Source organism: Chiloscyllium plagiosum, unplaced genomic scaffold (assembly GCF_037043375.1).
Source record: "Chiloscyllium plagiosum isolate Xiang-an unplaced genomic scaffold, Cpla_swu_hap1 HiC_scaffold_48, whole genome shotgun sequence".
NCBI classification, from domain to species: Eukaryota; Metazoa; Chordata; class Chondrichthyes; order Orectolobiformes; family Hemiscylliidae; genus Chiloscyllium; species Chiloscyllium plagiosum.
In genome coordinates this window covers 15,843,000-15,855,324 of record NW_028270186.1, presented here as the reverse complement: position 1 = coordinate 15,855,324, position 12,325 = coordinate 15,843,000, and the positions used below count along the sequence as shown (strand labels likewise).

The window sequence follows — 12,325 nt, the reverse complement described above, 5'->3', positions numbered from 1 at the left end:
TTTATTGAATAACAGAGTAGACTCGAGGAACTACCTTCTGTTCAATAGCACTTGTATTTCACTGTAAGCAGTGAAATGTAATGTTTGACTTTGGGATACTGCAGAACTTCATAGTGCAAACCACACAGGATGAAAAGAGAGAAATTGAGATCGTCATGTTCTGTTCCTCATTGAGGGTGGTTCAGAAAATTGTAGCTGCTGTGAAGATCAGTCAAATGATATCAAGCCACTGCTAGAAAAATATGATGACCCCGATGATTAAGGTACATAAACTGCAGAACTGATAAGATAGACAGTGAACTTGGCTATTGAGGTTTCAGTCCAGATAACAGATAAGCAACATGATAGGTTAGTGAGTACATTTCTGCTGTGTGCAGCTTCTTATTTTGACCCTAATTTCAAACTCCTGCCCATTCCTCTCCAATGAGCTCAGTCAATAACAGTGTGATATGGTACTGGGCTCTATTGAACTAGCAAACTCATTAACTTGGAACAATGTTCCATGTTGAGTTCTTCAGTTTCCTATGTCATGGAGACCAGAACTGAACACAGTATCCCAAAAGTAGCTTAACCAATGTCTTGTACAGCCACAATATGACATTCTAACTCTTATACTTAATGCACGTACTAATAAAGGCAAGTGTACCAAATGCCTTCTTCATTACCCCGAGGAGAAAGTGAGGTCTGCAGATGCTGGAGATCAAAGTTGAAACTTTATTGCTGGAACAGCACAGCAGGTCAGGCAGCATCCAGGGAACAGGAGATTCGACGTTTCGGGCACAGGCCCTTATTACCCCATCGACCTGTGACTCCACCTTTCAGGAAATGTGAACCTGCACCCCAAAGTCTCTTTGTTTGGTAACACTCAGCAGGATATTATCATCGAGTGTAAAAGTCCTGCCCTGATTGCTTTACCAAAATGCAACATCTCAACATTATCGCCATCTTAAACTCCATCTGCCACTTCTCAGCTCATCTGAACAAGGTCCCACTTTACTCTGAGATAAACTTCCTCATTCTCCATTACACCACCAATTTTGTGTCCTCTGCAAACTTACTAACAATTCGTCCTCTCATTCACATCCAATTCATTTACATAAATAACAAAAAGTGGTGAGCCCAGCACCTTCCTTGCAGCACAGACCATTCGTCCAAAAAGCCACCCTCCAGCACTACCCTCCATCTCCTCCCTTCAAGCCAATTTTGTATCCAAATGGTTACTTCTCTCTGGATTCCAAGTTATCTAACCTTGCCAACCAGTCTACCATGAAGAACCTTATTGAATGCCTTGCTGAAGTCCATATAGACAACGTCCACCATTCTATCTTCATCACTCTTCTTTGTCACTTCTTCAAAAACCCAATCAAGTTAGTGAGACATGATTTCCCATACTCAAAGCCATGTTGACTATCCCTAATCAGTCCTTGCTTTTCTAAATACATGTAAATCCTCTCCCTCATAATCCCCTCCAACAACTTACCCACCACTGACATCAGGCTCACTGGTTTATAGTTCCTTGGCTTTTCCTGACCACCTTCCCTCAAAGTTCTCGGATACACCTGACCAGGTCCCAGGAATTTATCCACCTTTAGGCTCCTTCTCTGTAACATGGACACTTTTCAAGATATCATTGTTTATTTCTCCAAGTTCTCTAGTTTCCACAGTAGATGCATCCTTTCAAGTTTGACATCTTTCCAACAGGAAGAAGACCAGAACTGAATGTGGGTATTCCACAAGTGGCCTAACCAATGTCCACTGTACAGCCTCAACATGACATCCTCTCCTATATTCAATGCATTGACCAATAAGGGTAAGTGTACAAAACACTTTCTTCACAACTCTGTCTACCTGTAAATACTTCTACACAGTAAATGCAAGTGTAAAATACTTATTTGGCATCTCACACCGGTTCTTTGCATCTTTATGGGGGCCGAATTCTCCCTCTGGATACTCTTTTTGCCTTTACTGTATTTGTAGAAACTCTTTGATTTCTGCTATCTGCGAATTACTTATGGAGATTAAAAACTCAGAGGTATCAGTTGAAAGCTCACTAATTTTTATTTTCCTGAACTTGATTTTCTTATTCATGAAAGTGACCAATAAAAAGCAAAGCATTTTGTGTAATTCAACATCATCCATTCCTCCAGGTAGATTACATGAATTTCTGTCCCCAACATGGTGCAGTAATCTGACATCAGAACACCAGCCCCATTGTGTGGCATTTTAAAGACACAAGATACTGTTATTGTTAGTCATGAAGATAATGGTGACAGACACATGTTCAAATTAAATTCTTCTTGGCAGAACATATGATAGAGATCACAATGAAACAAACCTATTGGAATAGCAAAAGGATGGTCATAAACTGATTCAAATCGCTAACCAACCTTGACTTTGTATCTTCAGTGATGATCACAGAGGTTTGGTATCTTCAATCATAAACATATCTTCTCAGTCTTTCATTGTCTGCATTAGCTTTTGGGCTATTTTCCTTTGACACAGTTCTGCTGTCAGGTGACCTCATCTACTGAGTGGGGGTGTGAAATGTTCCCACATTTTGGGTGGTCAGGATTGTGACCTCAATACCAGCTCTGTGGTCTTGGTGGGCAAGGCAGTGATGACATGTTATAGAATGGGTTTGACGAGCTGGAAAGGAAATAACCATCCTGTTCGTTGTTCAGGAAACTCAGGCCATTAATAATTATGGATCTCTGCCTCATGTATCAAGTCTCCACTCAGGTTGTTCCCAGAGTGATGCAGCCATGGTCATACCACTGCACCTTGTGTTTTGCAAATTGTGCATGGATTCTATATTCAGCCTCAACAGCTATTCAGCCTTGCAAGCTCTTTTCTGACTTTTGTAACACAATATACTGCTACTGTCTTTCCTCTAATCACATCCATAATTGTGGCTGTAGTTGTGTATATTGACTCTTTGTGTACTCAAGACTCTGAACATTATTTAGCAAACAGAAATTTAATAGTAATGAAGGATTTGCAATCACAGATCAGGCAAGATTAAACTCTACAATTTGCAGACACCGCGCAATGAAAAAAAGTAATAATCCAATTTTTTTTCAATGTCCTTCTTCAGAATTTTGTTTCAGAATAACAAGGTTGAATATATGAAAACTAAGTAATTGGATGAACAAGGGCCACCAAAAATGGAAACAGCATTTTGGGGCTGATTTTGAGAGGAGCAGAATTGAAATACAGGGTACTTAAGTGAAATTTAGTTCAACCACATTTACTGTGTTCCTGTCTCTGTGTTGCAGAAATTGGTTGCTGGAAAAACACAGCAGGCCAGGCAGCATCTGAGGAGCAGGAGAATCGACGTTTCGGGCTTAAGCCCTTCTTCAGGTCTCCAGCATCCTCACTTTCTCCTTGCAGAAATTAGTGTCATGTTTCAGGAACTGCTATAAAAGACTGAGATGAAAAGATGTTTCTACATTCAGAGAGTTATGGATTTTTCAGAATTCTCTATTATAGTAACCTATGGATGTGTTTTTTAGTATATCAAATCCGAGATCAATGATTGTGACCAATCTTTGGCCTTTTAGGGAATCAAAAAACATAAGGATGACATAAAAAAGTAAAGTAAAAGTTGAAGATTGGCTTTGCTGTTACTGAATATTGGAGTGGCTTAGAGAGACCACTTTACCTACTCCTGCTATTCCTTACTTTGTAATTAAAAAGAATGCAGAGATGCTGGAGTAGATGCAAAGAAGATGTACGAAGATCATTTACATTATCTTGGAAGGGAAACTATTGTCAGATACATTAGGAGCATTTAAGCAACTCTTGGCTTGGTCCATGGAAGTTAGTAAAATGAAGAATATGTATGTTAGTCTGATCTTCGTGAAGGATAAAAAGCCGGTACAACATCGAGGGCCGAAGGGCCATTATAGTGCTATACAGTTCTATGTTCTAACACTTTGTATTTCCCAGTAGCAGCACCTTTATATATCCACTGCTACTCTGCCTTTCAGGACATCTTGACCACTTTTTTACTCTCTTTTTTGTAGTTATAAGGGCAGGAAATAGAGGGAGAATGTTTATCAGCCAATTGGATGAGAGGATGAGCCATGGTGAAGCAGAGTGAACGATTACTGGAAGTCAAAGGGCAAACTAGCTGAGTTACATGGCAGGAACAAGAGCAGTCAACACGACAGCAGCCTGTGGCCTGGGCCTTCACTATATTCATGGCAATCAAAATTAGTGCACGAGAAATGGAGTAGATGCTGTAGTTGTGACAACAGACCAGAGTTGGATCCTGAATCCCAGCATCTGTTGTATGCTCAAAACAGCAAGGATGCAAGGTGTGGAGATGGGGAGAACATTGGCACAGGATGCCAATGGACACTGACCTTCAAGGAAGTCAATGGTTGTGGGAGAGCAGACAGGGAAGTGGAAATAAGGCCAAAATCATATTTCATTGAATAACAGAGTAGACTCGAGGAACTACCTTCTGTTCAATAGCACTTGTATTTCACTGTAAGCAGTGAAATGTAATATTTGACTGTGGGAGGAAGATTGTTTGGGATACTGCAGAACTCCACAGTGCAAACCACACAGGATGAAAAGGGAGAAATTGAGATCATCATGTTCTGTTCCTCATTGAGGGTGGTTCAGAAAATTGTAGCTGCTGTGAAAATCAGTCAAATGATATCAAGCCACTGCTAGAAAGATATGATGACTCCGATGATTAAGGTACATAAACTGCAGAACTGATAAGATAGACAGTGAACATGGCTATTGAGGTTTCAGTCCAGATAACAGATAAGCAACATGATAGGTTAGTGAGTACATTTCTGCTGTGTGCAGCTTCTTATTTTGATCCTAACTTCAAACTCCTGCCCACTCCTCTCCAATGAGCTCAGTCAATAACAGTGCTGTGGTACTGGGCTCTCTTGAATTAGCAAACTCATTAGCTTGGAACAATGTTCCATATTGAGTTCTTCAGTTTCCTTTGTCATGGAGACCAGAACTGAACACAGTATCCCAAAAGTAGCCTAACCAATGTCTTGTACAGCCACAATATGACATTCTAACTCTTATACTTAATGCACGTACTAATAAAGGCAAGTGTACCAAATGCCTTCTTCATTACCCCATCGACCTGTGACTCCACCTTTCAGGAAATGTGAACCTGCACCCCAAAGTCTCTTTGTTTGGTAACACTCAGCAGGATATTATCATCGAGTGTAAAAGTCCTGCTCTGATTGCTTTCCCAAAATGCAACATCTCAACATTATCGCCATCTTAAACTCCATCTGCCACTTCTCAGCTCATCCGAACAAGGTCCCACTTTACTCTGAGATAAACTTCCTCATTCTCCATTACACCACCAATTTTGTGTCCTCTGCAAACTTACTAACAATTCATCCTATCATTCACATCCAATTCATTTACATAAATAACAAAACGTGGTGAGCCCAGCACCTTCCTTGCAGCACAGACCATTCATCCATAAAGCCACCCTCCAGCACTACCCTCGATCTCCTCCCTTCAAGCCAATTTTGATCCAAATGGTTACTTCTCTCTGGATTCCAAGTTATCTAACCTTGCCAACCTCAGTCTACCATGAAGAACCTTATTGAATGCTTTGCTGAAGTCCATATAGACAATGTCCACCATTCTATCTTCATCAGTCTTCTTTGTCACTTCTTCAAAAACCCAATCAAGTTAGTGAGACATGATTTCCCATACTCAAAGCCATGTTGACTATCCCTAATCAGTCCTTGCTTTTCTAAATACCTGTAAATCCTCTCCCTCATAATCCCCTCCAACAACTTACCCACCACTGACATCAGGCTCACTGGTTTATAGTTCCTTGGCTTTTCCTGACCACCTTCCCTCAAAGTTCTCGGATACACCTGACCAGGTCCAAGGAATTTATCCACCTTTAGGCACCTCCTCTGTAACATGGACACTTTTCAAGATATCATTGTTTATTTCTCCAAGTTCTCTAGTTTCCATAGTAGATGCATCCTTTCAAGTTTGACATCTTTCCAACAGTAAGAAGACCAGAACTGAATGTGGGTATTCCACAAGTGGCCTAACCAATGTCCACTGTACAGCCTCAACATGACATCCTCTCCTATATTCAATGCATTGACCAATAAGGGTAAGTGTACAAAACACTTTCTTCACAACTCTGTCTACCTGTAAATACTTCTACACAGTAAGTACGAGTGTAAAATATTTATTTGGCTTCTCACACAGGTTCTTCGCATCTTTATGGGGGGCTAATTCTCCCTCTGGATACTCTTTTTGCCTTTACTGTATTTGTAGAAACTCTTTGATTTCTGCTATCTGCGAATTACTTATGGAGATTAAAAACTCAGAGGTATCAGTTGAAAACTCACCAATGTTTATTTTCCTGAACTTGATTTTCTTATTCATGAAAGTGACCAATAAAAAGCAAAGCATTTTGTGTAATTCAACATCATCCATTCCTCCAGGTAGATTACATGAATTTCTGTCCCCAACATGGTGATGTAATCTGACATCAGAACACCAGCCCCATTGTGTGGCATTTTAAAGACACAAGATGCTGTTATTGTTAGTCATGAAGATAATGGTGACAGGCACATGTTCAAATTAGATTCTTCTTGGCAGAACATATGATAGAGATCACAATGAAACAAACCTATTGGAATAGCAAAAGGATGGTCAGAAACTGATTCAAATCGCTTACCAACCTTGACTTTGTATCTTCAGTGATGATCACAGAAGTTTGGTATCTTCAATCATAAACATATCTTCTCAGTCTTTCATTGTCTGCATTAATTTTTGGGCTATTTTTCTTTGACACAGTTCTGCTGTCAGGTGACCTCATCTACTGAGTGTGGGTGTGAAATGTTCCCAGATTTTGGGTGGTCAGGATTGTGACCTCAATACCAGCTCTGTGGTCTTGGTGGGCAAGGCAGTGATGACATGTTATAGAATGGGTTTGACGAGCTGGAAAGGAAATAACCATCCTGTTCGTTGTTCAGGAAACTCAGGCCATTAATAATTATGGATCTCTGCATCATGTATCAAGTCTCCACTCAGGTTGTTCCCAGGGTGATGCAGCCATGGTCATACCACTGCACCTTGTGTTTTGCAAATTGTACATGGATTCTATATTCAGCCTCAACAGCTATTCAGCCTTGCAAGCTTTTTTCTGACTTTTGTAACACAATATACTGCTACTGTCTTTCCTCTAACTCACATCACATCCATTACTGCGGCTGTAGTTGTGTATATTGACTCTTTGTGTACTCAAGACTCTGAACATTATTTAGCAAACAGAAATTTAATAGTAATGAAGGATTTGCAATCACAGATCAGGCAAGATTAAACTCTACAATTCGCAGACACCAGCGCAATGAAAAAAAGTAATAATCCAATTTTTTTTTCAATGTCCTTCTTCAGAATTTTGCTTCAGAGTAACAAGGTTGAATATATGAAAACTAAGTAATTGGATGAATAAGGGCCACCAAAAATGGAAACAGCATTTTGGGGCTGATTTTGAGAGGAGCAGAATTGAAATACAGGGTACCTAAGTGAAATTTAGTTCAACCACATATACTGTGTTCCTGTCTCTGTGTTGCAGAAATTGGTTGCTGGAAAAACACAGCAGGCCAGGCAGCATCCGAGGAGCAGGAGAATCGACGTTCGGGTCTCAGGTCTCCAGCATCTGCATTCCTCACTTTCTCCTTGCAGAAATTAGTGTCAAGTTTCAGGAACTGCTATAAAAGACTGAGATGAAAAGATGTTTCTTCATTCAGAGAGTTATGGATTTTCCGAATTCTCTATTACAGTAACCTATGTATGTTTTTTTTATTATATCAAAACCGAGATCAATGATTGTGACCAATCTTTGGCCTTTAAGGGAATCAAAAAACATAAGGATGACATAAAAAAGTAAAGTAAAAGTTGAAGATTGGCTTTGCTGTTACTGAATATTGGAGTGGCTTAGAGAGACCACATTACCTACTCCTGCTATTCCTTACTTTGTAATTAAAAAGAATGCAGAGACGCTGGAGAAGATGCAAAGAAGATGTACAAAGATCATGTACATTATCTAGGAAGGGAAACTATTGTCAGATACATTAGGGGCATTTAAGCAACTCTTGGCTTGGTCCGTGGAAGTTAGTAAAATGAAGAATATGTATGTTAGTCTGATCTTCGTGTAGAATAAAAAGCCGGTACAACATCGAGGGCCAAAGGGCCATTATTGTGCTATACTGTTCTATGTTCGAACACTTTGTATTTCCCAGTAGCAGCACCTTTATATTTCCACTGCTCCTCTGCCTTTCAGGAAATCTTGACCACTTTTTTACTCTCTTTCTTGTAGTTATAAGGGCAGGAAATAGAGGGAGAATGTTTATCAGCCAATTGGATGAGAGGATGAGCCATGGTCAAGCAGAGTGAACGATTACTGGAAGTCAAAGGGCAAACTAGCTGAGTTACATGGCAGGAACCACAGCGGTCAACACGACAGCAGCCTGTGGCCTGGGCCTTCACTATATTCATGGCAATCAAAATTAATGCACGAGAAATGGAGTAGATGCTGCAGTTGTGACAACAGACCAGAGTTGGATCCTGAATCCCAGCATCTGTTGTATGCTCAAAACAGCAAGACTGGTAAAGGATGCAAGGTGTGGAGATGGGGAGAACATTGGCACAGGATGCCAATGGACACTGACCTTCAAGGAAGTCAATGGATGTGGGAGAGCAGACAGGGAAGTGGAAATAAGGCCAAAATCATATTTTATTGAATAACAGAGTAGACTCGAGGAACTACCTTCTGTTCAATAGCACTTGTATTTCACTGTAAGCAGTGAAATGTAATGTTTGACTGTGGGAGGAAGATTGTTTGGGATACTGCAGAACTCCATAGTGCAAACCACACAGAATGAAAAGGGAAAAATTGAGATCATCATGTTCTGTTCCTCATTGAGGGTGGTTCAGAAAATTGTAGCTGCTGTGAAAATCAGTTAAATGATATCAAGCCACTGCTAGAACGATATGATGACTCCGAGGATTAAGGTACATAAACTGCAGAACTGATAAGATAGACAGTGAACATGGCTATTGAGGTTTCAGTCCAGATAACAGGGAAGCAACATGATAGGTTAGTGTGTACATTTCTGCTGTGTGCAGCTTCTTATTTTGATCCTAATTTCAAACTCCTGCCCACTCCTCTCCAATGAGCTCAGTCAATAACAGTGCTGTGGTACTGGGCTCTCTTGAACTAGTAAACTCATTAACTTGGAACAATGTTCCATGTTGAGTTCTCCAGTTTCCTATGTCATGGACACCAGAACTGAACACAGTATTCCAAAAGTCGCCTAACCAATGTCTTGTACAGCCACAATATGACATTCTAACTCTTATACTTAATGCACGTACTAATAAAGGAAGTGTACCAAATGCCTTCTTCACTTCCCCATCGACCTGTGACTCCACCTTTCAGGAAATGTGAACCTGCACCCCAAAGTCTCTTTGTTTGGTAACTCAGCAGGATATTATCATCGAGTGTAAAAGTCCTGCCCTGATTGCTTTACCAAAATGCAACATCTCAACATTATCGCCATCTTAAACTCCATCTGCCACTTCTCAGCTCATCCGAACAAGGTCCCACTCTACTCTGAGATAAGCTTCCTCATTCTCCATTACATCACCAATTTTGTGTCCTCTGCAAACTTACTAACAATTCGTCCTATCATTCACATCCAATTCATTTACATAAATAAGAAAAGGTGGTGAGCCCAGCACCTTCCTTGCAGCACAGACCATTCGTCCAAAAAGCCACCCTCCAGCACTACCCTCCATCTCCTCCCTTCAAGCCAATTTTGATCCAAATGGTTACTTCTCTCTGGATTCCAAGTTATCTAACCTTGCCAACCAGTCTACCACGATGAACCTTATTGAATGCCTTGCTGAAGTCTATATAGACAATGTCCACCATTCTATCTTCATCAGTCTTCTTTGTCACTTCTTCAAAAACCCAATCAAGTTAGTGAGACATGATTTCCCATACTCAAAGCCATGTTGACTATCCCTAATTAGTCCTTGCTTTTCTAAATACATGTAAATCCTCTCCCTCATAATCCCCTCCAACAACTTACCTACCACTGACATCAGGCTCACTGGTTTATAGTTCCTTGGCTTTTCCTGACCACCTTCCGTCAAAGTTCTCGGATACACCTGACCAGGTCCCAGGAATTTATCCACCTTTAGGCACCTTCTCTGTAACATGGACACTTTTCAAGATATCATTGTTTATTTCTCCAAGTTCTCTAGTTTCCACAGTAGATGCATCCTTTCAAGTTTGACATCTTTCCAACAGTAAGAAGACCAGAACTGAATGTGGGTATTCCACAAGTGGCCTAACCAATGTCCACTGTACAGCCTCAACATGACATCCCCTCCTATATTCAATGCATTGACCAATAAGGGTAAGTGTACAAAACACTTTCTTCACTACCCTGTCTACCTGTAAATACTTCTACACAGTAAATACGAGTGTAAAATACTTATTTAGCATCTCACACCGGTTCTTCGCATCTTTATGGGGGCCTAATTCTCCCTCTGGATACTCTTTTTGCCTTTAATGTATTTGTAGAAACTCTTTGGATTCTACTTAACCCTATTTGCTAAAAATATCTCACGTCCCATTTTTGCCATCTTTATTTCCCTTTTCAATTGTTATAGGGAAAATTACCAGTCTCGGAGTCAGAGTCGGGGTTCAATGACAGACTTTATTGCACAAGGAAATACCGGAGCTCTGGGGAGGGAAAGACACCAACAGCACAGTGGTCAGCTGCGATTCTTCTCTCACATGTCAAGACACTTTTGTACATCTTGTGATACAATAGGTCAGTGATGAGATTATTGTCTTTGTAACATGGTTTGATTATGGCAATCATTGCAGAATAATTGATAGTTTCGATACAGTCATTGTCAGTTCCAGCACAGCCTTTGTTAATTTTCAGCGCGGTCATTGTCAGTTTCAGCGCTGACATTGTTCGTTTCAATGTCTACTTGGAAATCCATTGCTCTCGTAATGGCTGCTAATCGCTCTTCCTGAGAAGGATGATTACTCCAGCCCTGGCTATTAGCACTCTAGATAGAGTCCTTACCAAGCTGTTAGCATTTCTATAAAAGGTGTTGGCTGGACCCAGACATTTTGGCGGGCAGTGTACATTAATCATATATTCTCTCCCCTACCCACCTTAAACTAATCAACTAGGTTGTGTGTGCATTGTGCTTGCATTCTGGTGGCCCCAGACAGTATCTGTATTTACTGTGCTGTCTGTCTCCATATTGTGGTCCAGTGGCCATCTTATGTGTCAAATAGCCAACTGATGGCTCAGCGGCCATCTTGTGTGTCTGTGTGCCGAGTGTCACCCTGCCCCATGCCATCTCCCACTTCAGAATACTCTGTTACTACCTTACTTCTCCTCCAGGGATTCACTTAATCCCAGCTGTCTAAATTCCACCTGCCGTATGCCTCCTTCTTTTTCTTGACTCGACTCAATTTCTATAGTCATCCAGCTTGCCCTACACCTACTAGCCTTGTCCCTCACGTTTATAGGAACATACTGCATTAGGTTTCATGTTATTCAGTATCCAGCCATTCAGTTGTATTTTCAGTATCCAGCCATTCATGACTCCTCTAAACACATCTTTCGTTTCTCTACTTATCCCCTTTACCACTCTGCTTGGCAATGCACCAAAATTCTTTTAATTTATCCCTTCCTGTTTCCTTTGATCTCTTCTTCCCATCCTTCCCTGCATATCATGTGCTCAAACTTCAAACTTTAACCAGAATAACAAAGGACACCAACTTGAAGTATCAATCTTGTTCCTCTCTCCCCAGAAAGCTTGTTGACAACTTTCAGGTTTTATTTAGGAATTACCAAGATTAACACTTCATGTTAAGGTCCTGGGGAGTGTTGCTGAACAAAGAGACCTTAGAGTGCAGGTTCAATCTTCCTTGAAAGTGGAGTTACTGGTAGATAGGATAGTGAAGAAGGCATTTAGTATGCTTGCATTTTTTGTTCAGTGCATTGAGTAAAGGAGTTGGGAGGGAATGTCATGGCTGTACAGGACATTGGTTAGGCCACTTTCGGAAATCTGTGTGCAATTCTGGTCTCCCTGCTACAGGAAGGATGATGTGAAACTTGAAAGGGCTCAGAAAAGATTTACAAGGATGTTGCCAGGGTTAGAGGATTTGAGCTGTAGGGAGAGGCTGAATAGAATGGGGTTATTTTCCCTGGAGCATTGAAGGCTAAGGGGTGACCTTATCGATGTTTATAAAATCATGAGG

General features: G+C 40.7%; 1 long non-coding RNA gene across 1 annotated transcript; it reads left to right on the top strand.

The window, feature by feature from the left end:
• Positions 1 to 6,017: 6,017 nt before the first annotated feature.
• On the top strand, positions 6,018 to 10,865 carry LOC148135700 (uncharacterized). Its single transcript, XR_015754930.1, has 4 exons — positions 6,018 to 6,127; positions 7,601 to 7,816; positions 10,343 to 10,451; positions 10,708 to 10,865. It is a non-coding gene; the product is annotated as an uncharacterized LOC148135700 (long non-coding RNA).
• Positions 10,866 to 12,325: the final 1,460 nt, after the last annotated feature.